This window comes from Mauremys reevesii, linkage group 14, assembly GCF_016161935.1.
Source record: "Mauremys reevesii isolate NIE-2019 linkage group 14, ASM1616193v1, whole genome shotgun sequence".
In the NCBI taxonomy this organism is placed as follows: domain Eukaryota; kingdom Metazoa; phylum Chordata; order Testudines; family Geoemydidae; genus Mauremys; species Mauremys reevesii.
The window spans coordinates 10830129-10854804 of record NC_052636.1 but is presented as its reverse complement, the minus strand read 5'-3'; the positions used below and the strand labels follow the sequence as shown (position 1 = coordinate 10854804).

The 24676-nt window shown below is 49.9% G+C and overlaps 1 non-coding gene and 1 pseudogene across 1 annotated transcript; both read left to right on the top strand.

Annotated features, from left to right (window-relative positions):
• The first annotated feature begins 352 nt into the window (after positions 1 to 352).
• Positions 353 to 424, top strand: TRNAC-GCA. Its single transcript has one exon. It is a non-coding gene; the product is annotated as a tRNA-Cys (tRNA).
• Positions 425 to 13092: 12668 nt separating this feature from the next.
• LOC120381919 overlaps positions 13093 to 24676 on the top strand; it is a 480690-nt pseudogene continuing 469106 nt past the window's right edge.

Here is a 24676-nt window from a genome sequence, read left to right as displayed (position 1 = left end):
AGCCCCAGGACCCAACAAGTCTAATACCAGCCCTGGTGACCCCATTAAAACAGGGTCACGACCCACTTTGCTTTCCTGATCCACAGCTTGAGAACCACTGCTCCATGCTGAGGGAGGGGGGGGGAGCTTTCCTGTTGGTGTAGTCAATCCACTTCCCCAGGAGGTGGCAGCTCTGTCATGGGGAGAAGCTATATCGGTGGGTGTGCAAGCTGTGGTGTTTACCACATTTAAGAAGTTTAATCAAACCCCATTTTTAAAACCACCTGTGGTCTGGGAATGGCAAAGGAGCTCGATGAAGCAGGGTCTGTCCTTCAAAGTCCTGGAGATCACGATTCCATACTCCTGTTGTAATGGGGGCATAGCTCAGGGGTAGAGTGTTTGATTGCAGATCAAGTGGTCCTTGGTTCAAACCCAGGTGCCCTCTTGAAAAAAAAATTCATTTCTATTCTCCATTATGTTCAGGAGCTCCACCGTACAAGGATGCTTGAAATGAATGTGAACACTCAACATTTCACTGTCCAAATGCATAAAAACCTAGCAAACCTGTCCATCAGCTGAAATCAGTTCCAATCCTCTAAGTGTCTAGTTTATGTTTTCATCAATTAAACAAAGGTATCATTCCCTGAAGCAGAGCACAAGTTTGAAATACAGGCAGCATAGAGCCAATATTCATAACGTCAACTACAAAAAACGATACACATCTAGAGATAGCATCATTATAATCTGCCAGTCAGAACCTCTCCATAGACCCCTTACACGACCACTTCTCTGTAATATTGGCTGCAAATATTGGTGGTCACAATGGTGATCTATACAGTTACAGATTATATCAATAACTTCACAGGAGGTGACACAGCATCAGCGAGACTGATACTGGAATACTGCCTCCAGTTTTGGTGTCCTCGTTTGAAAAGATGTTGTGAAATTGGAGCTTGGGCAGCAAAGAGACACCTAATGTTCTGAGGACTGGAAAAAATACCTTCTAGTGAGCTATTGAAAGAGCTCAACCTGATTAGCTTATCAAAAGAAGATTGAAAGGTGACTTCATTGAAGTGCCTTAATGGAGAGAAAAGATTGGGTATTTAAGGGCTCTTTAATCTAGCAGAGAAAGGCATAAGACCCAATGGCTAGAAGGTGAAGACAGATAAATTCATATTACAACTAAGGCACAAAAATTCAACAGCGAGGATGATTCACCACAAGAACAAGCTACCAAGGAAAGTGGTGGATTCTCCATCTCCTGATGTCATTTTATGAAGACAAGATGCCTTTCTGGAATGTGTTTGCCCCCAAAGTAGCTATTGTGTCATACAGGAGGCCTGTGATACGCAGGGGGTCAGATTAGATGCTCTAATGGTCTCTTCTGGCCATAAAGTCGACTAATTTCTGAAAAACCGAGTGTAGCACTGGGAGCAGCGTCTGATGTTTTCCTGTCTAGCCGGCTTGCTGCCTAGAACGAACGCTCCTTGAGTGGGGTGATCCACAGGGAGTAGCTCAAACCTCCAAAGTGCCTGGCCAGGGGCAGGACATTGGCACAGCAAGGGGGCAGGTGTGGCAGTGACATCACAAAGGCCTTTGACAGGACCTCAGCCTATTGGTCCGAGGTGGTGGGGAGGTGGTGACCTCACAGAGAGATGCTGACATCAGCCAGGCAGGACAGGGGCGAGGGGCCAGGGAAACCTCAGAGACCCCTGTGGCTTTGCTTCAGCAAGTCTCCTTCTCCAGGTCTCTCTCTGAGGACTGAGAGAGTATTCGGGTTCACGGACGTGAGCGCCAGAGGAACCTCTTTCGAGTTTTCTCCTTCCCTTTCAGTGATTTTACTAGAAAACAGCCGTCCCTATTTAGAAGGTAAGAGCCTCCTGGAGGTTTGAAACCTGTTCAGTCTGATCCATCTGGTGACAGTTGAATTCTAGGCATGGAAAACACGAGCTTAAGGAGGCAGAATTTTATTCTGCACCTGGGATTTTGTCCCTTAGAATCACTGGGGACATTGGGGTTTGTTCTTTTTGCTTCACCTCTTCCTCCCTCCTCTTTTTCTCTTGCTTCCTTTGTCCTTTTACCTGTTCCCCTCCCAACACCAGGAGGGGTGTGTGTGTGTGTGTGTGTGTGTGTGTGTGTGTGTGTGTGTGTTGCGGGGGAGTGCTCTGCAGCTCCCACTGTGGGAGGTCCACCCAAAAATGTGGGGCTGAAATAGAGCTCGGGCAGTGATCCCCACCAGTGACCTGGGCCATCCTTTGGGCTCTCTGGTGAGAACCCTCAGCCTCCTGTCCTCAGTCTCTCCCCTGATTGGCTGAGCAGGGGGTTATTGACAGGGAGGAGACTCAGGTCCTTGTTGTTCTCTTTCAGGACCAAGGAAATAAGTCAGAACCAGTTACCAGGGAGGGGCTGGGGCAGCTGGGAGCGGGGGTTTGCGGGGCACGGGGGCTGGGGCAGCTGGGAGCGGGGTTTGCGGGGCACGGGGAGGGGCTGGGGCAGCTGGGAGCGGGGGTTGCGGGGCACGGGAGGGGCTGGGGCAGCTGGGAGCGGGGCGGGGTTGCGGGGCACGGGGAGGGGCTGGGGCAGCTGGGAGCGGGGTTTGCGGGGCACGGGGAGGGGCTGGGGCAGCTGGGAGCGGGGTTGCGGGGCACGGGGAGGGGCTGGGGCAGCTGGGAGCGGGGTTGCGGGGCACGGGGAGGGGCTGGGGCAGCTGGGAGCGGGGTTTGGCGGGGCACGGGGAGGGCTGGGGCAGCTGGGAGCGGGGGTTGGCGGGGCACGGGAGGGGCTGGGGCAGCTGGGAGCGGGGGCGGGGTTTGGCGGGGCACGGGAGGGGCTGGGGCAGCTGGGAGCGGGGGTTTGCGGGGCACGGGAGGGGCTGGGGCAGCTGGGAGCGGGGTTTGCGGGGCACGGGAGGGGCTGGGGCAGCTGGGAGCGGGGTTGCGGGGCACGGGAGGGGCTGGGGCAGCTGGGAGCGGGGTTGCGGGGCACGGGAGGGGCTGGGGCAGCTGGGAGCGGGGAGGTTGCGGGACACGGGAGGGGCTGGGGCAGCTGGGAGCAGGGGTTGCGGGGCATGGGGAGGGGCTGGGGCAGCTGGGAGCGGGGAGGTTGCGGGGCACGGGAGGGGCTGGGGCAGCTGGGAGCGGGGGCTTGCGGGGCACGGGAGGGGCTGGGGCAGCTGGGAGCGGGGTTGCGGGGCACGGGAGGGGCTGGGGCAGCTGGGAACGGGGTTGCGGGGCACGGGGTTGCGGGGCACGGGGAGGGGAGGGCTGGGGCAGCTAGGAACGGGGTTGCGGGGCATGGGGAGGGGCTGGGCCAGCTGGGAGCGGGGGCTTGCGGGGCACGGGGAGGGGCTGGGGCAGCTGGGAGCGGGGGCTTGCGGGGCACGGGAGGGGCTGGGGCAGCTGGGAACGGGGAGGGTTGCAGGGGCACGGGGAGGGGCTGGGGCAGCTGGGAAGGGGTTGCAGGGCACAGGAGGGGCTGGGGCAGCTGGGAGCGGGGTTGCAGGGCACAGGGAGGGGCTGGGGCAGCTGGGAGCGGGGTTGCGGGGCACAGGGAGGGGCTGGGGCAGCTGGGAGTGGGGTTGCGGGGCACGGGGGCTGGGGCAGCTGGGAGGGGGGGAGGCGCCAGGAGGGAGGAGGCAGGAGCCGGAGAACAAAGAACCGGGACCATCAGCCCCCGGCAGCTCCTGAGAGACCAGACGCTGCTGCCTCCAGCGGGAGCTGGGAGCTGAGCAGCTGCTGCTTCCCCAGCGGGGTCTGTGCGGGGAGCCCGGCATTAACCCCTCTGGGCCCGGCGGTGGCGGGGGCTTCTCCGGCTAGTAACCACCCCGGGCTCTGCTGAGGCTCCCGGTGACGGAGCCCGGGGGTCGGGGCAGGTCCCGGCTCTGCGCGGTGCCCCCCCCCATCGCTGCCCCCGGGGGCCCAGAGCTGCTGCAGCGCTGAGGCCGGGAGGATCCTTCCCGCAGCGAGTCTGAGCCGCCCCCGGCTCTGCTGTGCCCGGTACCGGGGTGAAGCGGGTCCCCTGCCCGGTGCCCCCTTCCCCGCACGGGCGGGCAGGGCAGCCGCGGGGAGCCCCGGGAACGGGGCGGTGACCCGGCTCCCAGCCCTGGGCAGGGCGCTAGGGAAGTGGGGAGGGGATGGGAGGGTGTGAGGGGAAATTAGAGGGGGTAGGTTCCCAGATCTCTGACCCCGCACAGTCACTGCAGCGTCCCTGCCCAGGTCACTGCCCTGTGACCGAGGTGAGGAGCAGAGAGAGGAAGAACCAGCCCCGGACTCTCCCTGTTCCCCTGCGGCAGGAGTGCGCTGCCCTGGGGCAGGGTCAGGACCCCCAAGGGGGCTCCTTTGGGTCTGGTCTGGTCCAGGGTTTGATTCACACCCTGTTGCTGGGAGGGCTTCAAAATGTCTTGGTTTGTTACTGCTGCTGGGGGGAGCACAAGGGGGACAGGAGGGGCCAGGGGCCAGGTCTGTGCTGCACTGTGGGGACTGAGCATGTTCCCAGCCTGGCAGAATCTACAATCTCTGTCTGCAGGGAAAGGGCCTGGGGGAATCGTGATTTGAAATGAACTGAAGCCTGTTCTGAAACCTCCACAACTGCCCTTCTCGCCCTGCCAGGCTGCAGAATGACGCCCACCTCTCGCTCCAGCTCATCCCAGCCTCCCATGGGACAGGAGAAATGGCTGCAGTGGAGCCAGCTCAGGTAGGGGTTATTGGGGGGTTGCTGGTGGGTTCCTGCTGGAGGGAGAGAGGCAGGAAATACTGAAGAGGTGGCAACTTCTGGGGAGTTAGGTCTGGGTGAGGATAGGGAGTGGGGACAGAGTGTGACAAACCTGCTGGAACTTGTCCTGGGACCAATCCTATTCAGTTTATTCATAAATGATCTGGAGAAAGGGGTAAACAGTGAGGTGGCAAAGTTTGCAGATGATACTAAACTGCTCAAGATAGTTAAGACCAAAGCAGATTGTGAAGAACTTCAAAAGGTCTCACAAAACTAAGTGATTGGGCAACAAAATGGCAAATGAAATTTAATGTGGATAAATGTAAAGTAATGCACATTGGGAAAAAATAACCCCAACTATACATACAACATTATGGGGGCTAATTTAGCTACAACGAGTCAGGAAAAAGATCTCGGAGTCATCGTGGATAGTTCTCTGAAGATGTCCACGCAGTGTGCAGAGGCGGTCAAAAAAGCAAACAGGATGTTAGGAATCATTAAAAAGGGGAGAGAAAATAAGACAGAGAATATTTTATTGCCCTTATATAAATCCATGGTACACCCACATCTCGAATACTGTATACAGATGTGGTCTCCTCACCTCAAAAAAGATATTCTAGCACTAGAAAAGGTTCAGAGAAGGGCAACTAAAATGATTAGGGGTTTAGAAAGAGAAGACTAAGGATATGATAGAGGTCTACAAAATCATGAGTGATGTGGAGAAAGTGGATAAGGAAAAGTTATTTACTTATTCCCATAATCCAAGAACTAGGGGTTACCAAATGAAATTAATAGGCAGCAGGTTTAAAACAAATAAAAGGAAGTTCTTTTTCACACAGCGCACAGTCAACTTGTGGAACTCCTTACCTGAGGAGGTTGTGAAGGCTAGGACTATAACAATGTTTAAAAGGGGACTGGATAAATTCATGGTGGCTAAGTCCATAAATGGCTATTAGCTAGGATGGGTAAGAATGGTGCCCCTAGCCTCTGTTCGTCAGAGGATGGAGATGGATGGCAGGAGAGAGATCACTTGATCATTGCCTGTTAGGTTCACTCCCTCAGGGGCACCTGGCATTGGCCACTGTCGGTAGACAGATACTGGGCTAGATGGACCTTTGGTCTGACCCGGTACAGCCGTTCTTATGTTCTTATGTTAACATGGGCCTAGATCCTCAGAACAAACACTTGGGTGTTGGGGGAGAAAATTCCCTAATTTGTGAAACAGGAAACAGACAAAGCAACTCCCTGGGCAGGGCTGGGAAAGCTGACCAGGTTTCCAGTGCTGAACCCTCAGCCTGCTAGCCAGGGGCTGGTGTGACATGGAAAGGGGGCACCCAGCAGGGAGGTGTAGGGAAGATGTCCCGGCCCCTCACATCCAGCTGCTGGCAGTGGGGAGGGTGTTAGGGTTCCCCACCATGGGGCTGTGCCTGGACCCTACTGGGGGCTCCATCTCCTGTATCAGCCTCTGGCGAATAGGTCTGTGGTGGATCTGCTGGGAGAGACGAGGGGCTCTCACTTCATCCCCTCACCCAGATGTCTCCTGGCTGCTCTCAGCAGTGTGGGGATAGGACTCTGCTGACTCTCTCAGAGCTTCCATTTGATTGGCTCCTTTCCTCCATGAATAGTGGGGCTGTGAGTGGGGCAGCAGGTACTGAGTTTTGGGCTCTTGCTCTTTCAGGGGCCGGTGACCTTCGAGGAGGTGGCTGTGTATTTCACCAGGGAAGAGGGGCTCGGCTGGACCCCACTCAGAGAGCCCTCTACAGGGAGGTCATGCAGGAGAACTGTGAGAATGTGACCTCGCTGGGTAAGGATTCCTGTTCCCTCGGTTTTTAGAAGGGGAAACGCAGAGTTAAGGTTCATGCCACTCCCACAATTCCACCTCTGCTCTGCCCTGTTTCAGCATTACCCCGACATGCCAGAGACACCCACACTAGCCCTCTCCCCTCCCCTGTTGCAGAGCGCTCTGGGAACAGAGCAGTACAGCAGAATGTCTAATATGCTCTTCTCTTTGCTAAGATAATATTCGGGTTCAACTCCATCATAGCAAACAGCAACTTCCTCCTCACGGCCTGCTCTCCAGTACTGAACCTCCTGCACCCAGGCCATCTGAGACTTGTACAGTGTTACTACCCCCTTGCCCTCAACCTGAGTTTTCCTTTTGAGTCACTGCCTTCACTTACCCCTCACTAAGCCCCACAGATCACTCGAACATACGCCACCAGGGTGCTGACAACCCCCATGGCAAGAACACACCCTTGGGCACCTTTGCTGACAAAGCCTACAACGCTCAGCACGGAAATGAGGCAGAGTTGACCCCCAAGTTTCACATGCACCTCTCTGCATAGCACAGGCACAGCTCTGCCCAGCTGCTGCAACCAATCCCTCCATCAGCCAGTCACAGCTACAGCTGGCCCAGTGCACACAGCTGGAGGCATGCAGATAAATGTGGGATTCGCACGGCCCACACAGAACCATTCTCACTGGTTCTGGCCAGCTACAGGGTTAAGGGTTGGGGGAAAGTTTACATTAACTTTTCATTTCCTGGTCTGCAGAGGTTTAAGTTTACTCACCGTCCATATGGTGCAAGGCAGGAGACAGCACTGGGCAACCTTAACTCTGCATTAATGTAGCTTATGAGCATTTAGTTTCCTGTTTTAAAAAATGGATGCTTTTGCCGCTATAGCTGTGTCTGTAATTGAGCTTTGGCCAGCAGAGCCATGTTGGATGGTGTGCGTGTGTGCGCATGTGTGTGTGCACTTTTTCACAGCCTTAAACAATAGAGCTGGACTGGCAAAGCTTTTAAGAGCTACCTAAGACCTACCTAACTAGTTCCTCGACAGACACCTGACACGCCACCTTTGGGTGAACGAATATGTGTGTGCCTGGTCCATGGGATCCCAGAAAAACATTAGGCACCCTGTGCCCTCTGCCAGGTGGCATCAAGAGGTCCATGATGAGTCACATCCTTCTCCTCCTCCAGTCGCTGCATTAGAGTGTCTTTAGAATGAGCCGGCTGACCCCCATTCCAGCCTTCTGTTTGGGTTCCACGGGGCTCTGTCCTTGGGCCTCTTCTTTTCTTCCTCTGCACCTTATTTCTGGGGAATCTCATCCGCACACACACGTTCAACTACCATCTCTGTGCTCCTAACTCACAGTTCTGCCTCTCTGCTCCTGGCCTGTCTCCTTCTGTCGCAACTGAAATCTCGGCCCTTCTCTCTCTCTCATCTCCTCACTGATGTCTAGCCATCAGCTAAAGATCAACAGCTGAAGCAAAGCTCTTAATATTTCCCCCAAGCCCTCCCCCCACCTTCTTTCTCTACCGCCGCAGAAAGCACCATTGTGCTGCCGGTCACTCAGGCCCATAACTGTGCAGACGGAGCTCCCTCTGGGGCCTCCTATCCAGGCTGTGCCTACACCTTGCATTTTCTTTTTGCGTAACATCCTTAACAATTGGCCTTTCCTATCCATCCGCACAGCTAGAGCTCTTAGTCATCCTCTCCTGTCTCAGTTACTCCAACATCCTTTTCTCTGACCTCACCTTGCGCATCTCCATTCAGAAGGAAAAAGCGCCCTCCTGGTCCTCGAACATGACTTATGAGGGAAGGTTGAAAGAACTGGGCATGTTTAATTTTGAGAAAAGAGTGAGTGGGGAACTGAGAACAGTCTTCAAATATGTCAAGGGTTGTTATAAGAGAGCAGTGATTAACTGTTCGTCACGTCCACTGAAGGTAGGAGGAGAAGTAATTGGCTTGATCTGCTGCAAGGGAGGTTGAGGGTGGGTAATACAAAACCCTTTCCAGCGATAAGGATAGGGAAGTGCTGAAATGGATTACAAAGAGAGGTTGTGGAATTCTTGTCCCAGGAGGGTTTTAAGAACAGGTCAGACAAACTTCTGGCATATTTACACCTGATCCTGCCGCAGGGCGATGGGAATGGAGTAGATGACTCCTTGAGGTCCCTTCCAGCCTATATTAGAAGATTTTAGGATTCATTGCCTTAGCCCTTCGCTTTGATCACGTCTCCTGGTGGAGAATTCGGACCTTTTTTGTGAATCGGCTGCAGGTACAAATTTTGTTCCTAGAGCCCTGAAAATCTGCAGAGATCCATGGACCATTTTTGCGGATCGGATGCGGATATAAATTTTGTATCCATGCAGGGCTCTACCTGTCTTACTTCTGTCTATACCTACAACTTAAATCTATTGCGTACACAGTGACTACATCTGAAATAACATATGAGATCACCATAACAATGATCAATGAATGATAAACGAACTAATTGGCTCCATGAACCACGGAGACTCTTCCTTTTCCATCCCCACCTGCAAGAGCCGCCGTCTCTCTTCTCTGCATGTTCTTTGGATCTTCGAATTTGTCCCTCCTGAAGTCACGTGGCCTGATTCTTATTTTTCACATTCTCCTTTGGCAGAAGAATTGGTCTGTGGCTCTTCAACTACACCATCTAATTTGCCAGCTTTCTCCACACAGTGTTTTTTATGCTCCTCCCTTTATACCTGACTCACTAGGTTCCCTAATGCCGCAGGATGTGCTTTCCTGACATCTAATGCTGCTGAGATCCTGCCTTCAGTGATATCCCTGCCCTTCCTGGTCCTTACTCCACTGAACCCCTCCAGCCCATGCTTCCTGTTCCCAGCTTCCCCTGGACTGTCTCTTTGGCTCTGGACCTGTCTGTCAGCAAGAAGCAGTGCCAGGGACACTTACCCTCTGTCTGGAGTCATCACTTTCTGGGAAATGCAGTTCCAGTCTCTGTTTTTTAGGAGCCTCTTTGATAACGAGTGTCTGGCTGTGTGTGTTCCCAGCAAAGATGGGGATAGTTAAATCCCTCCTAAGCAGAGTGTTCTGCACCTTCGAGCACCTGGGGAGTTGGCCCTGCGATTTTATTGTTTAAAATGGACTGGGGTTAAACTAATAGAATGTTTTTATGATGATAAATGGCCTATGAATTCCCCTGATCTCCTTTGTTTTCTTTCCCTTGAGCAGGGTTTCCAGTTTCCCAACCCTCTGTGATCTTCCAGCTGGAAGGAGGGGAAGAGCCGTGGGTTCTGGATCTCCCTGGTTCAGTGGAAAGCAAGATCCTGGGAAGTCCCTGCACAGGTGAGGAAACATTAAACCAACCCAGAAACTGTAAGTGCCTGAGAGAACCCGCTGGGATTCCCCACACAGACTCTGTGAGCTCAGGACAGTCCCCAGCAGATCTCACTCCGGGCTTCCTACAGATGATGATTGACACCTTGGCTGGAGCTCCCTCCCTTCCTACTGAGTGTTTGGATGGGATGTGGGCAGGGCCGGCCTTGGGGAAATGGCAACCTGGGCAAACTTGCATTTTGGTGCCCCTGGCTCCCATGGGCTCCCTAGGCAACCCACGTTCCCTTCCCCCCAACCTCTGCACTGTGTCCCTTTGCCCCAAATGCCTGCTCCCTCCTGCACCCCCTAATCCCTACACCCCTTCATTCCTAACCTCTGCCCTCCTCGTGCACCCCAACACCTGCCCCCTCCTGAGCTGCTAACCCCTGCACTGTGCCACCTAACCCCAGCGCCCTTGAACCCCACTCCTGTGCCGCAATCATTAATGATCTGGAGGATGGCGTGGACTGCACCCTCAGCAAGTTTGCAGATGACACTAAACTGGGAAGAGTGGTAGATACGCTGGAGGGTAGGGATAGGATACAGAGGGGCCTAGACAAATTAGAGGATTGGGCCAAAAGAAACCTGATGAGGTTCAACAAGGACAAGTGGAAGCAGCAAAGAATCCTGTGGCACCTTATAGACTAACAGACGTTTTGCAGCATGAGCTTTCGTGGGTGAATACCCACTTCTTTGGATGCAAGCATCCGAAGAAGTGGGTATTCACCCACAAGCTCATGCTGCAAAACGTCTGTTAGTCTATAAGGTGCCATAGGATTCTTTGCTGCAGCAAAGAATCCTGTGGCACAAGCATCCGAAGAAGTGGGTATTCACCCACGAAAGCTCATGCTGCAAAACGTCTGTTAGTCTATAAGGTGCCACAGGATTCTTTGCTGCTTCTACAGAAGGACAAGTGCAGAGTCCAGCACTTAGGACAGAAGAATCCCATTCACTGTTACAGACTAGGGACCGAATGGCTAGGAAGCAGTTCTGCAGAAAAGGACCTGGGGTTACAGTGGATGAGAAGCTGGCTATGAGTCAACAGTGTGCCCTTGTTGCCAAGAAGGCTAACGGCATTTTGGCTGTAAATAGGGGCATTGCCAGCAGATAGTTCCCCTCTATTCGACATTGGTGAGGCCTCATCTGGAGTACTGTATCCAGTTTTGGGCCCCACACTACAAGAAGGATGTGGAAAAATTGGAAAGAGTCCGGCAGAGGGCAACAAAAAATGATTAGTGGGCTGGAGCACATGACTTATGAGGAGAGGCTGAGGGAACTGGGATTGTTTAGTCTGCAGAAGAGAAGACTGAGGGGGGATTTGATCGCTGCTTTCAACTGCCTAAAGGAGGGTTCCAAAGAGGATGGATCTAGACTGTTCTCAGTGGTAGCAGATGACAGAACAAGGAGTAATGACCTCAAGTTGCCGTGGGGGAGGACTAGGTTGGATACTAGTAAAAACTATTGCACTAGGAGAGTGGTGAAGCACTGGAATGGGTTCCCTAGGGAGGTGGAGTCTCCTTCCTTAGAGGTTTTTAAGGTCAGGCTTGACAAAGCCCTGGCTGGGATGATTTAGTTGGGAATTGGTCCTACTTTGAGCAGGAGGGTGGACTAGATACATCCTGAGGTCCCTTCCAACCCTGATATTTTATGGTTCTATGCAGCCCTTCACTGCTACCCCCTGCACCACTCTCTTGTGCCCTCAACCCCTGCACTGTGCCCCCTTTGCCTCTAACCCCGGCATCCCCCTTCTGCACCCAAGTGGGGAACCTGACCTGGATGCACAAAGCAGCTGGCATTGCTGCTCGCTCCCCCACTGGACTGCTGCTCCTCCGCCCCACACAGCCCTGGGGGGCTGGGAGAGGGGAGCAAGGAGCGATGTCAGGGCTTCCTGCACCCAGGTCACCTTCCCTGCAGGCTGTGTAAGGGGAGGGCAGGAGAGCAGCTGCTCCTGATGTCTCAGCACAGCCCAGGTGGGGAAATGACCTGGATGCAGGGAGCCCTGGTGTGTGTGTGTGTGTGTGAGAGAGAGAAGGTAGTATGTGCCTGAGTGAGTGAGCGCGCTGTCTCTTTAAGAAAGTTCTCAGGGTCAGGAGCCTGAACTAGGCTTGTTCAGACACAAGCAGCTGCCAGCAGCTCTGGCCCCAGAGAGGCAGCAGCACACGCAGATTCCCCCGTCCCGTCACCCCAGCTCAGTGGAAATCGGGTACCTGGGTTGGGGGGAGGGGATCACCCCGCCATCAATCAGCACCTGCCCCCTGCAGAGCAGTCAGGAGGATGCTCCCAGTCGGGGGGTGGATGGGGCGACTCCGGGGGTGAACAGGGGGGTGGGGGACAGGAACAGCAGCAGCTGCACACGTGGAGCAGGGCGGAGAGGGGCCCCTCTGCTCCAGAGCAGTCACCTGGCTCTGACGGCTGGTCATCCAATTTCCCCCCGCAGCTCAGGTCTATCCCACTCCCCCACGCAGCTGCTTATCTGCCTCCCTGTGCCGCTTTCATCAGCCCAGCGAGCCTCTCAGCAGCAGGTCAGGTGGGAATCCAAACCCTGCGCCCGGCACCCCCTTGGGTGGGGCACCCGTACGGCCCCCTCTAAAGGCCAGTCCTGGGTGGGGAGCAGAATTGATCCCCTCCACTGTCCCCTGTGGGGAAGAGTTAGGGGGAGTTCAGTCCCCGATTTTTATTTTCTGTCTCTCCAGCACTTACTTGGGTTTGTTCTCTGCCTTTCCATCCCCAATTCTGAGATTTCTCCTCTCTTCTAGCAGGTGATGGGGTGGTGAGGGAGAGCAGAATCCTCACCAGGAAGATGCTGAGCTCACCGAAGCGCATGGGGAATTACTGCGAAGAGCCAAAGGGAGCGTGTCCAGCCCCCATGAGCAGGGAAAAGCTGGTGAAAATTACCCCAGACCAGAGAGAGCAGGGAAACCACTCAGAGGAGAGAGTGGATGAACCCATTGATTGTCAGGGAACTCACAGGGACCTCAAGGAAACTACGTCCCAGGAGAAAATCCTCACAGAAAAGCGAGAGAATACGTGTAGTGAGTGTGGGAAAAACTTCCATTACCGCTCAACCCTTATTCGACATGAGATAATCCACACGAAAGAGAGACCCTACGAATGCTGTGAGTGTGGGAAAAGCTTCAATCATACCTCAGCCCTTAGTAGGCATCAGCGAATACACAGAGGAGAAAGACCCTATGAATGCTGTGAGTGCGGGAAAAGCTTCACTCAGAGATATACCCTTAACTCTCATCAGAGAATCCACACAGAAGAGCGACCCTACGAATGCTGCAAGTGCAGGAAAAGCTTCACTCAGAGATCAGCCCTTATCTCTCATCAGACAACGCACACGGGAGAGAAACCCTACGAATGTTGCGAGTGTGGAAAAAGCTTCTCTCGGAGTTCAAACCTTACTGTGCATCAGAGGATCCACACAGGAGAGAGACCTTATGAATGCCGTGAGTGCGGGAAAAGTTTCAGTCAATTCTCCTCCCTTATCTCTCACCAGAGAGTCCACACAGGAGAGAGACCCTATGAATGTTGCAAGTGTGGAAAAAGCTTCTCTCGGAGCTCACACCTTACTGTGCATCAGAGGATCCACACAGGAGAGAGACCCTATGAATGCAGTGAGTGCAGGAAAAGTTTCACTCACCTCTTCTCTCTTATCTCTCACCAGAGAGTCCACACAGGAGAGAGACCCTATGAATGCAGTGAGTGCGGGAAAAGCTTCTCTCGGAGCTCAACCCTTGTTACACATTACAGAGTCCACACCGGAGAGAGACCATATGAATGCTGCGAGTGTGGGAAAAGCTTTACTCATAGTTCAGGCCTTTCTAAACATCAGAGAATCCGTAAAGGAGATAAACTTCATAAAAACCTTCTCTAGAGCTGTCAGGAGATTTTTTCTTTAATTCTGTTGACAGTAGTGAGTGTTAAGGCTGTTTGCATCTTTTGCACATTGTAGTCCCTCAGCTCCCACACATGAGTTGCCCACTTTTGAAGCTCGCCCATCTTTGGGGTGGATCCTGTGGTCCTTTGTATCAACTACATTGTCCTGCGAGTCATGGGAGTGGGTGTCTTTTCTACCAGGAATGTCATCACCCCAGATGGGGGAGATGGGGGGTGTCTTAAACCAGCTACGTTGAGATAAAATCTACCTGGGTCTCATCACTGTGGTTGCCGTGGAGTTAGCTAGCTTGAGTTCACTTTCCTGATGTAATAAGACAGCTATTCTTGCAGTAAAGACATGGGCTATGGATAGTCAGTGGGGTTATCTAGCATATTTCCTCCTGATCTGACCTAATCACCATCACATTTCCTTGTCTAAACAAACCTGGAGATTCACATTTGTACTCCTCCTCCCAGTGCAAAGTTATTGTTAGAGACGTCAAGTTCCTCTTTGAGGAGAGTTTGTCTCATTCCCAGTTGTTCTCACATTACCCTGGATTGTGCAGAACAGCAGTTATTTTGTTGACTTTTTTCTCATTTAAAATATATTTAAATATGAAGAAGAGCTGGAGCAGTGTCAGGGAAATAAGGGTCATTTTAGGCTCTGTGACACTGGAAGGAGATGGGGCGACTCAGACATTCCATCCTTCCCCATCACCCCAGAACTGTTACCTTGTGCCTGAGCCATGCACAGTTCACCCCTTCGTATTCCTTCGCTTCCCAACGTGTCTGGTGGGGTCATGTTCTTGGCTGTTCATGCTTGGGAATGGTGCTTGTACACGTCTTTGATCCTAAATCAGAGTCAGTCTGGCAGGAGATGAAAGTGTCAGACTTGGAAGGGGATTTCAAATGGATCCCAAGCACCATTCAAATCCCCTTTTCCCTCAATGGCAAAGCTGCTTCTGGGAAGGTCGGCTGTTTTTTCTCCCGTTATGAAGGTGCTAAACCTCCTGTAAATAACACTAATGAGAAAGGTATCGGAGGGGGAGCCGTGTTAGTCTGGATCTGTAAAAGCAGCAAAGAATCCTGTGGCACCTTATAGACTATCAGACTTTTGGAGCATGAGCTTTCGTGGGTGAATACCCACTTCGTCGGATGCATGATAAACCGCTGGGTGAAGCAGGTTTCAGCGGATCATGGGAGAATCTCACATCCTGATTCTGAGACATCAGATGTAACCTAGTCTGGAATTTCACTTTAAATTAAAATGAAAGTGTCTTCTACCTCTCTGTGATATGGGTTTTCTATCTTTCATGAAGGCTCCTTGGTCATATAACTGCATGTTACTTTTGTTTGACAGAATGTAGCTCAGATTTTTGGGGAAATTTCAGATCAATTACCATTTTTTTACTTCAGGTTTGTTTTCCCACCCTATCCCTGCATGATGACATGGAGAAAATTAAAATACAGTTCAGTCAACAGGAGAGAATACTCCAAGCTGTTGAACATATTATCAAAGAAACAGTGGTATGTTTAAATCTCCAGTCTGAAAAGGTGAACAGCAGCAGACCCCAAATGGGTGCAACTGACCGAAGTAAGTGCACATGGTCACAGGGTAGTTCAGTTGTTTAAGTCAATGTTGTCTCAGATGATCCAGGGATAGAATTCCACAGCAAGTGATTCAGAACTAGGAAAACGCCCAGGTATTTGGTTCCCAAGGTATTTGTGACCCAGTCCCTACAGGAGGTTACTCCTGAAGAGATCTCCTAGCTCAGGGGTCTGCAACCTGCGGCTCCGGAGCCGCATGCGGCTCTTCAGCCTCCTTGTTGTGGCTCCCTTCGGCCTTGACAAAAGAAAAAAAAAAGAATAACGGTTATTTATTAATTTAATTTTTATTTATATATTTTATTTTTGTTTATTTTGTTGCACAGTTATCTTGGAGTTCGAGGTGATACTTTAACATCGAATTTTTAAAAAGTTTTTATAATTTGTCAATTAAAATATGTGTCACATCCACGTCTATAGCCCTCGCCTTTACCTGCAGGTGGCTTCTTGAGTGTGCGACCCCCGCGGTAAGCTAACCATGAATACATCCCCAAAAAGAAAAATCTCAGAAGAAAATAGAGAGTTTAATTCTGCATGGACAGATTCCTTTGCCTTCACTGCCAACGACGCTGGCTTACCTGTGTGCTTGATATGTGGCGAGAAATTTGCAAACAACAAAAAATGTAACGTTGAAAGACATTTTCAAAACAAGTACTCAGCATTTTCTGAGAAGTACCCAACTGAAGATGGGTGAAAGAGAGTGATTTCGGAACTACTACGGAAAGTTGAGCAGAGCAAACATACTTTCAAGAAGTGGATCAACTCTCCAAACTCAACTACAGCTGCTAGTTTTGTGGCAGCTCATGAGATCGTAAGGAGGAAGCCGTTCACAGACGGAGAATACATGAAAAAATCGTTCATAAAAATATCAGAGCATCTATTCTCCGAATTCAAAAACAAACAGGAAATTATTCAGAAAATTAAAGAAATGCCTCTCTCTGCAAAGACCGTCAAGGACAGGACCATTAAAATGGCAACAATCACCAGTAAGCAAATTGATGACATCAATTCAGCTCAAGCATATTCAATTGCCTGTGATGAGTCAAGTGATGTAAACGATATTGAGCAGACAGCACTGTTATGCAGATATGTGAACTCTGATGGGCCGCAGGAAGAACTGATTGAACTCATACTGCTAAAGGGCCAAACGTGGGGACAGGACATTTGTGAGGCTGTTTTGAGTTGTCTAAAAGCCAAAGGAATAAACACCATTCACCTGGTGTCAGTGTCTACTGATGGTGCACCCAGTATGAGAGGAACACAGAAGGGCTTTGTGAATTTACTTCAAAAGTCGCTGGATCGAGAGCTGATGACGTTTCACTGCATCTTGCACCAAGAAGCACTGTGCGCTCAAACATTCCCCCCTGAATGTGTGGAAGTGATGAACCTCATTATTAAGATAGTGAACAAAATAATTGCAAACGGGTTAAACCGCCAACAGTTTTGTTCATGGTTAGATGAAGTCGAGAGCGCATATTTGGATCTCCTGCTGCACAACAGAGTTCGGTGACTGTCAAGGGGAGACGTGCTGAAACGCTTCGCTGCTTGTCTGGAACATGTGAAAACCTTCTTGGAAAGCAAAGGCCTCAGCTATCCCGAACTGGGAAACCTCGATTGGCTGGAAAAGTTTTATTTCATGGTGGATATGACAAGTCATTTAAACACGCTGAATAAAAATCTCCAGGGAAAGGGAAGCACGGCCCTGCAGTTGCTGGAGGATGTTCTGGCGTTTGAGCGCAAGATGACAGTGTTTGCCAGAGATGTACAGAGAGGTACGCTCTCTCACTTCCTCCTGAGAGAGTTCAAAGAAGAGAACAATCACATAAATTGTGATTATTTACACCGTGCAATTATGGCAATGCAAGCTGCATTTGGAGAAAGATTCAGCAAGTTCAGAAAGGAAAAAAACACTCTGTCCTTCCCTGTCACACCACTGGACATCGACCCATCCCTGCTGAACATATCCGCATTCACAGGGATAAGTCAGCCCGATCTTGAAATTGAACTGGCCGACATAGCGGATAAAGACTTATGGGTGTCCAAGTTCAAAAGCCTGACAGCGGATGTCGAAGAAGTCGCCCGTCAGAAGGCCACTCTCGCTAAAGAGCACAAATGGAATGATATTGAAAACCTCCCCAAACCCGACAAACTTGTTTTTGAAACATGGAGTGCCATTCCCGATACGTATATGAACATGAAAAAGTATGCATTTGGAGTCCTGTCCATCTTTGGCTCAACATACTTATGCGAGCAAGTTTTCTCGAGCATGAACTTCATAAAGTCCAAATATCGCTCCTGCCTCACAAATGAGAGCCTACAGTCCTGTGTGAAGATCAAAGTCACATCTTACAGCCCCGACATAGGGAAGATCAGCATCGAGCTTCAGAAACAGAAGTCACATTAAACAGGTGAAAACACTAGCATTTAATAGGCTATTATTATTCAGAAAAAAAACATTTATTTCAGACCCGGAGCTGATGTAGTTTTTTATTGTATGTTCAGGTGCTTCGGTTGATTGCTGGCCGAGAAAGAAACCTGAAGAGGATGAGAGCACACTGAAATGGACTTGTCAAAAAACGTTCCTAATTTTATGTTTACTTTTTTTAAACTGCTAAGCTGCAACTATATGTTTTTTTATATTAAAGTGGGCTACGTTTTATTTTAATTTTACACAAATGCGGGAAGGACTCAAAAAGGCCTGCATAGTTCAGTGTTTAATTTATTTCAAAGTAGGCCTACACATGCACACTGCACTTCTGTTTGTTGTATTCTGTTGTTGTAACAGGTAAAATTAAAAAAAGATTAAAACTTTTAAAAGTTTATAAGCAGTGTTATGTTTTGCGGCTCCAGACTATTTTTCTTTAGTGGAAGAGGGGGCAAAATGGCTCTTTTGATAGTAAAGGTTGCCGACCCCTGTCCTAGCTAATCGCAACACTTGGGAAATGCTGTCTGTGATGAGGTGTATCAACCCTGACCTGGCACTGCTAGGGTTAACTGCGCCATGTGGGCTGAAGAGGCCACACCCCCTCACCCTGTCTGGGCATGCTCCGACTGGAGAGGGAGTATAAACAGGAGCAGCTCAGCCTGGGCGGACTGGGGAGAACCAAATCTATGTTGTTGGCACGGGGTGTGTGGGTGGGGGGGGAGAGCCCAGGGCTCGGTCAGCAGGAGGGTGTGAGGGGGACCCCAGGGCTGAGGTGGGGGCAGCCAAAATTTTTTTTGCTTGCGGCAGCAAAAATCCTAGAGCCGGCCCTGCCTCCACGCACTGTGAGGTAGGTAGGAGCGGATCATTATTATCCCTACTTGAAAGAGGGAGAAGCTAAGGCTGAGAAAGGAGAATTGACTTGTCTTAGGTCACACAACCAGCCAGTGGCAGAGTTGGGAATAGGACGCAAGAGCCCTGATTTTTCAAACTAACCATCAGATCTTGAATTTCAGACATTGAATGACCTGAATAAAGTGCTCTCAGATGAGCTCCAGACCAACAACAGTGCACAGTAATTATTCAGCATGTGAGGAGAACTGCAATGTTAGAGAGAATCATGAACTGCTCAGAGACCATTAATGCAGAGAAGCAGCAGAATTCATCAAACATAGAACTGGTTCTGACTTATTTACTTGTTCTTAAAACAGACCAACAAGGACCTGAGTCTCCTCCCTGTCAATAACCCCCTGCTCAGCCAATCAGGGTAGAGACTGAGGATGGGAGGCACCAGAGAGCCCAAAGGATGGCCCAGGTCACTGGTGGTGATCACTGCCTGAGCACTATTTCAGCCCCATATTTTTGGATGGAGCTCCCACAGTGGGAACTGCAGAGCACTCCTGCAACACACACACCCACACCCTCCTGGTGTTGGGAGGAACAGGTAAAAGGACAAAGGAAGCAAAAGAAAAAGAGGAGGGAGGAAGAGGGGAAGCAAAAAGGACAAACCCTAATGTCCCCAGTGATTCTAAGACACAAAATCCCAGGTGCAGAATAAAGTTCTGCCTCCTTAAGCTCGTGTTTTCCATGCCTAGAATTCAACTCTCACCAGATGGATCAGACTGAACAGGTTTCAAACCTCCAGGAGGCTCTTACCTTCTAAACAGGGACGGCTGTTTTCTAGTAAAATCACTAAAAGAGAAGGAGAAAACTCGAAAGAGGTTCCTCCTGGTGTTCACGTCCGTGAACCCGAATACTCTCTCAGTCCTCAAAGAGAGACCTGGAGAAGGAGACTTGCTGAAGCAAAACCACAGGGGTCTCTGACGTTTCCCTCACCCCTGTCCTGCCTCCCTGATGTCAGCATCTCTCTGTGAGGTCACCACCTCTGACCAATAGTCTCAGGTCCTGCAAAAGGCCTTTGTGATGTCACTGCCACACCCCTCCCTTGCTGTGCCAATGTCCTGCCCCTGCCTAGGCACTTTGCAGGTTTGAGCTACTCCCTGGGGATCACCCCACTCGAGGACCATTCATTCTAGGCAGCAAGCTGGCTAGACAGGGAAACATCAGACGCTGCTCCCAATGCTGCACTCAGTTTTTCAGAAATTAGTCGACTTTATGGCCAGAAGAGACCATTAGAGCATCTAATCTGACCTCCTGCATATCACAGGCCTCATGTATGACACAATAGCTACTTTTGAGGCAAACACATTCCAGAAAGGCATCTAGTCTTCATGAAATGATATCAGGAGATGGAGAATCCACCACTTTCCTGGTAGCTTGTTCTTGTGGTGAATCATCCTCGCTGTTGAATTTTTGTGCCTTAGTTGTAATATGAATTTGGCTCTCTTCACCTTCCAGCCATTGGGTCTTGTTATGCCTATCTCTGCTACATTAAAGAGCCCTTAAATACCCAATCTTTTCTCTCCATTAAGGCACTTCAATTAAGTCACCTTTCAATCTTCTTTTGATAAGCTAATCAGGTTGAGCTCTTTCAATAGCTCACCAGAAGGTATTTTTTCCAGTCCTCAGAACATTAGGTGGCTCTTTGCTGCCCCAGCTCCAATTTCACAACATCTTTTTCAAATGAGGACACCAAAACTGGAGGCTATTCCAGTATCAGTCTCACTGATGCTGTGTCACCTCCTGTGACGTTATTGACATAATCTGTAACTGTATAGATCACCATTGTGACCACTGTTCTATATTTGCAGCCAATATTACAGAGAAGTGGTTGTGTAAGGGGTCTATGGAGAGCTTTTGATTGGCTGATTATAATGATGCTATCTCTAGATGTGTATCATTTTTTTGTAGTTGACATTATGAATATTTTTCCACGACAGCTCTATGCTGCCTGTATTTCAAAGTTGTGCTCTGCTTCAGGGAATGATACTTTTGTTTAATTGATGAAAACATAAACTAGACACTTAGAGGATTGGAACTGATTTCAGCTGATGGACAGGTTTGCTAGGTTTTTATGCATTTGGACAGCAAAATGTTGAGTGTTCACATTCATTTCAAGCATCCTCGTATGGTGGAGCTCCTGAACATAATGGAAATGAATTTTTTTTTCAGAGGGCACCTGGGTTTGAACAAAGGACCACTTGATCTGCAATCAAACACTGTTACTGAGCTATACCCCCATTACAACAGGAATATGGAATCGTGATCTCCAGGATTTTGAAGGACAGACCCTGCTTCATCCAGCTCCTTTGCCATTTCCAGACCACAGGTGGTTTTAAAAATGGGGTGTCATAAACAGATAGTTAAGGGTTAAGGTCTCTTTTACCTGTAAAGGGTTAACAAGCTCAGTAACCTGATGTCCCTTGATTGGTCCTCTGGTCAGGTGTTCAAGATAATTTCAAATCTCTGTGGAGGGAAATCTTTGTCTGTGTCCTTTGTTTGGGTCTTTGTTCTCTCTTCGGATCTAAGAGGGGCCAGACATATTTCCAGGCTCTCCAAGTTCTCTGAAGTATTTTCTTCTATTCAGTATAGTGAGTATTAGAAAGTCGGTTTAGTCTTATAATTAATTTCTACATTTTCAATTGTGTTTGCTGGAGAAACCTCTTTATTTCTGTTTGCTGTTACTTTGATTATTCTGAGAAAGGAGGCGGGGGAAGTCTCTCCAGGTTTAAGTTAGACCTTGTAAATTTTTCCATCCTGGTGTTACAGAGATGGTGTTACTTTTTTTCTTTCTTTTAATAAAATCCTTTTCTTTTTGGAACCTGATTGATTTCTTCCCTTGTTTGGATTTTCAGGGGAAGGGGAGGGGGGAAAGTGAATCCCTCTTTGTTTTGATTCAAGGAGTTGGAATCAAGGTGATCTCTCCCAACGACTGGGGAGGGGGAAGGAGGTGGGGGGGAATGGTTTATTTCCCTTTGTGTTAAGATCCAAGGAAGTTGGGATCTGTGTTCCCCAGGGAAAGTTTGGGGGAACAGGGAGTGTGCTAGACACTGGAATTTCTAGCTGGTGGCAGCTTTTACCAGATCTAAACTAGGATTTAAGTTTAGAGGAGTCCATGCAGGTCCCCATCTTGTGGACGCTAAAGTTCAAAGGGGGGAATAAATCTATGACATGGGGTTTGATTAAACTTTTTAAATGTGGTAAGCACCACAGCTTGCACACCCACTGATATAGCTTCTCCCCATGACAGAGCTGCCACCTTCTGGGGAAGTGGATTGACTACACCAACAGGAAAACTCTCCCCCCTCAGCATGGAGCAGTGGTTCTCAAGCTGTGGGTCTGGAGCGCAAAGTGGGTCGTGACCCTGTTTTAATGGGGTCACCAGGACTGGCATTAGACTTGTTGGGTCCTGGGCCTGAGGCCAAAAGTCTGAGCCCCCGCCCCCGGCTGAATCCCTCAGGCTTTGGTTTTGCCCTCCCCCCACCGGGGCTCAGTCTTTGGCACTCCCCCCACCCCCGAGTGGAGGGGCTTGGTCCCTCTTTCCAGGGCTACGTATTAAGTTATTTTGGCAGAAGGAGGTTGCAGTGAAAGGACATTTGAGAAACCCTGGCATAGAGCATCTCCATTACTGAGCTGCAGCAGCCTAGACTCACTGTTTGAAACATTGACCTGGCCTTAGCCTCTGAATATGTCTAGGCTTGGCTCCCTGTGGCACTGTTGTGAGCAGACCCTGAAAGTGCAGCCATGGAGACACCACACACCAGCCTTGCCTAGCTGGCAAGGATCAGACCTTCACAGAAAGACACCCATGGTTTTCTAGCCCAGCTACCTAAGGCCTCAGCCACAACCACTTAACACAGGGGCCTTTCTACACTCTGGTTCTGTTCTCACTCAAGGGTCATTACAAATTGTTTGCTCAGACCAGCTTCCCCAGCACACTCACTGCTGTGCAGCTCTGTACGTGTGGCCATGGCTGAACAGCCAGAGTTCTTGCCCATTTCCCTATTGGCTGGAGCATGATTAGAGTGTGTTTGTGGTTAATGATGTTGCTGTAGATTGTTCATTCCCTGCCTTGGCAATTCAGACAGTCCCTTTTCCCATTGTATCGCCAGCACCTCTGTGATTCCAATAACAGAGGCAGGTTTTCTCTGGGCATTGAGATTTTTGAGGGAGTTGGTGGCTCCGTTCTTTCCTCACCCTGGAGTAAACTCAGCTTTTTATTCCATCCTTGATGACTCATGGAATAACAACAGCAGCATGAAGAGGAGAGTGAATATCTCACTGCCAGGGGGAAGGTGGACGCATTTCCTCTGTCTGACCATTGCCATTGCAGGAGAGAAGGTTGAATGCCATGGCTCAGACAATAGACACAGGGAGGTTTTGCTGTTCATGGATCTGTGCAAAGGAAATTGTGTGTCTGTGTGAAAATGAGGAGGGATATGAAATGCCCACGTGGTGGTGCCTAAGGCAAAAGGGAATCCTAGAGGATTAGAACAGGATAAGTTCTCAAGCAACATGTTTCTTACTTTGCCCATCTGTTAGGTTTGATTATTATTGATGGAAAGATTTTGCCATTGGGTCGTGTGTTTACACAGAAATTGACATTTACCAACAAATACGTAATTCTTCCAAGCCTGCCTAGTCTGCTGGTGGTGAGTTTAGAGGGACACACTCACTCTTCCCACCCCCCATGCCAGGCCTGTGCTCTCCAGAATGTCAACTTCCCACAGAGCTGGGATCCTTCCCTCATCTCCCCCCAGACCACTGCCCCACCCCCACTTCTGGGGTCCCCTTCCAACACTGTCCAACTCCCCTGCTGGCAGGATCCCTTTCCATTCCTTTCTCCCCTCTGAGCAGAAGCTTTGCATTGTTCCCACACTGGGAATTGAACCCAGGCTGCGTGGGTGAAAACCAGGGATCCAAATCACAAGACCATATGGGATTTGTATAGTCAATAGCACATTTACACCCAATAATTCAAAGTAGCCATTCAAAAAACCTTCAAAAACAGACTTCAAAGATAAATTGCAGAGTTACAATTGATTTGCAAACTTAACACCATTAATTTGAGCTTGAATAAGGACTGGGAGTAGCTGGCTCACGACAAAAGCAATTTTCCCTCTCTTGGTATTGACACCTCCCCATCAATTATGGGGAGAGGACCACATCCACCCTGACTGAATTAGCCTTCAACACTGGTTCTCCCCTTGTACGGTAACTCCCATCACTTCATGTTCCAATCTATATTTATGCCTCTATCTGCAATTTTCACTCCATGCATCTGAAGAAGTGGGCTTTTTACCCACAAACGCTTATGCCCAAATAAATCTGTTAGTCCTTAAGGTGCCACCGGACTCCTCATTGCTTTTAATTCCAAGCTGATCTTAACCCTTTCAGTACCCTTACAAACTCAGATGCTTCTCACCACAGGCTGCCTGGGGGCTTTTCAGCCAGGCTCTCCCCTTTCATCAGCACTTCAGTTGCTTGGTGTGGGGGTGTCTGTAGATGTAGATGGCAGAGAGAGATAAAGCCTGGCAAATGTCTCTCCTTTTATCATGTCCTTTCTTCCCTCATGGCTTTGCCCCCCTTCCCCCTTCAGAGTCAGGTGAGCATCACTGCGTCTCTCCAAGCAAGTCTGAGCAATTCCCCTGGGGTGTCCTCATGCAGGTGAGTCATTGCATTGTAGCTCCCTTGCTGGACAATGGCTGTCGATGGGTTGTTTGACACCCTGTCCGGGTGTTGGTTATTTTCCTTGCTGTTGCCACTGGGGAGCTAATATTTGGCTGACTCCCCCACCTTGCAGCACAGTGACAACCACACTGCACAATTCTCATAACTTCATATGCATGAATGGTCTACATCTATGGGTAGACAAGTGACTTTCAGCAGATCATATACTTTCCCTGATACCTTACAAGTCATGCTCTATATGTAAGATCTCAATGATATGAAAATGAGGATTATGGGGTTATAGCCGCTCCCCCAAAGGTATAGAATGTCACACTGAGATTCTATGTTCATTTGTTCTGTAACA